This window comes from Hyaena hyaena, unplaced genomic scaffold (genome assembly GCF_003009895.1).
Source record: "Hyaena hyaena isolate Hyena2069 unplaced genomic scaffold, ASM300989v1 scaffold_15, whole genome shotgun sequence".
NCBI lineage: Eukaryota > Metazoa > Chordata > Mammalia > Carnivora > Hyaenidae > Hyaena > Hyaena hyaena.
The window spans coordinates 4163878-4166843 of record NW_024080647.1 but is presented as its reverse complement, the minus strand read 5'-3'; positions in this window follow the sequence as shown (position 1 = coordinate 4166843).

The following is a 2966-nucleotide window of genomic DNA, read 5'->3' as shown; positions in this document are numbered from 1 at the left end:
CTCCCTCTCTCTCTGACCCTCCCCTGCTCATGCTGTCTCTCTCTCTCTCCTAGAAATAAATAAAAATATTTTTTAAAAATTGAAACATAATTTTCATACTGTAAAATTCACCATTTTGGATACACAATTCTGTGATTTTTTGCCAAATGCAAATGATTAAGTAACCACCATCATATCAAGATATAAAATATTTCCATCACCTCAGAAGTTCCCTTTGTAGTGAACCCTTCCCCCCATCTTCAGCTGCGGACAACCTCTGATTTGTGTTCTTTCTCTGTGGTTTTGTCTTTTCGAAATAAGTGGAATCCTTTGATATGAGCATTTTTTTTTTAAGAATTTTTTTTTAATGTTTTTTATTTATTTCTAGGAGAGAGAGAGAGAGACAGCGTGAGCAGGGGAGGGTCAGAGAGAGAGGGAGTCACAGACTGAAACAGGCTCCAGGCTCCGAGCTGGCAGTCAGCACAGAGCCCGATGCGGGGCTCGAACCCACGAACCGCGAGATCATGACCTAAGTGAAAGTTGGACGCTTAACCGACTAAGCCACTCAGGCGCCCCTGATATGAGCATTTTAAGTTTTCTTTCTTTCACTTGGTGTATTCATCCATGTTGTTGAATGTGCCAATAGCTCATTCCTTTTTATTGCCAAGTAGTATTCCATTGTACGGCTTATGTGGTTTATCTGTCCATTCACTGCTTGAAGAATGTGTGGATTATGTCCACTTGTTAGCAGTTACATTTTAGTTATAAATATTTGTGTACATATTTTTTAAACAGTTGCTTTCACATTTTATTTACTTATTATTTTTTAAATGTTCTTTCATTTTTGAGAGAGAGAGACAGACCATGAATAGGGTAGGGACAGAAAGAAAGGGAGACGCAGAATCGGAAGCAGGCTCCAGGCTCTGAGCGCAGAGCCCAACATGGGGCTCTATCTCACAAACCATGAGATCATGCAATCAAGAGATAGATGCTTAACTGATTGAACCATCCAGACACCTCGGTGTAGAGATTTTTATGTACACATTTCTCATACTAAGAGTGGGATTGCTGGGTTATAAGAGAAGTGTATGTTTAATCTTATAAGAAACTGCCAAACTGTTTTCCAGAGTGATTGTACCATTTACCTTCCCACCAGCAGTGTAGGTGAGTCCCAGTTACCCAGTATTCTCATCAGCACTTGAAAGTTTCATGTTTGCTTTTAGCCCTTCTAATAGGATGTGTAGTGTGATTTCATTGTAGTTTTAATTTGCCTTTCCGTGGTGACCAATGATGTTGAGCATCTTTTTATATTCTTATCTGTCATGCATAGGTCTTCTTTGGTGAATCACCCATTCAAATATTTTCCTGCGTTATAACTGGATTGTTGTCTTATTACAGATATCCCCAGCTTCTCGAAAATTCACCTTACGCTTCACTTTTATAAAAAGACCTACATTAGTGCCTGTTTTCACTAACTGAATGAAATCTGAATATGATATTCAGTTTTACAAAAAAAATGGCAATGAAAGCAAAAATAATGTTCAGCATCTGTTTGGTAGGGAGCCATCATAGAGGCGGGGCACCTGAGCAGCGAGAGTGGTGCCACCAAGCTCCTTCCCTGGGATCTATGCTCAGGACCAAGCTGCCGTAGCTTCGAACTGTGTCTGTAAGCCTCTGTGCTTTATCTCGATTTATTTTGTGCTTCTGCCAGCAAGATGTGTCCTAAGGTATCAGAAAAGCCTAAGAGAGCTTATTTTTTGGTTAGGGAAGACTCAAATCTTTTTCCATACAGTTGTTTCTTCATTTTATACTATTTCAGCTTAGGAAAGTTTCTATCAGATAGTGGCGGAAACCCATATTGAGTATATATTCTGGATTTAAGTCTTTTATCAAATATGTATCTTGAAAATTTTTTCCCAATCTGTAGCTTGCTTTTCATTTTCTTTTTTTTTAAATTTTTTATGTTTTATTTATTTTTGAGAGAGAGAGAGAGAGAGACAGCGTGAGCAGGAGAGGGACAGAAAGAGAGGGAGACACAGAATCTGAAACAGGCTCTAGGCTCTGAGTTAGCTATCAGCACAGAGCCCGACGCAGGGCTCAAACCCACAAACCACAAGATCATGACCTGAGCCGAAGCCAGACGCTTAGCCAACTGAGCCACCCAGGCACCCCTGCTTTTCATTTTCTTAACAATATCTTTTGATGAGCAGAAGTTCTCAGTTTTGATGAAGTTCAATTTATCAATTTTTTATTTTATGGACTGTGCTTTTGGTGTTGGATCTAAGAAAACTTTGCCTAACCTACGGTCACAGATTTTCTCCTATGTTTTCTCTAGGAGTTTTTTCATTTGGGATTTTACCTACGGTTCATTTTTAACTAGTATTTGCAAATAGTGCAAAGCGTAGGCCAAGTTTTCTTTCTTTCTTTCTTTCTTTCTTTCTTTCTTTCTTTCTTTCTTTCTTTCTTTTCTTTTCTTTCTTTCTTTCTTTCTTTCTTTCTTTCTTTCTTTCTTTCTTTCTTTCTTTCTTTCTTTCTTTCTTTCTTTCTTTTGCATGTGAATGTCCAATCATTCTAGCACTATTTGTTGAAAAGATTTTCCTTTCAGATATGAACAGACACTTCTCCAAGAGGACATCCAGATGGCCAACAGACACATGAAACAATGCTCAGCATCCCTCCTCATCAGGGAAATACAAATCAAAACCACACTGAGATACCACCTCATGCCAGTCAGAGTGGCTAAAATGAGCAAAGCAGAGAACTCTAGATGCTGGCGAGGATGTGGAGAAACGGGCACCCTCCTACACTGTTGGTGGGAATGTAAACTGGTGCAGCCCCTCTGGAAAACAGTGTGGAGGTTCCTAAGGAAACTAACAATAAAACTCCCCTATGACCCGGCAATAGCACTGCTAGGAATTTACCCAAGGGATACAGAAATGCTGATGCATAGGAGCACGTGTACCCCAATGTTCAGAGCAGCACTCTCC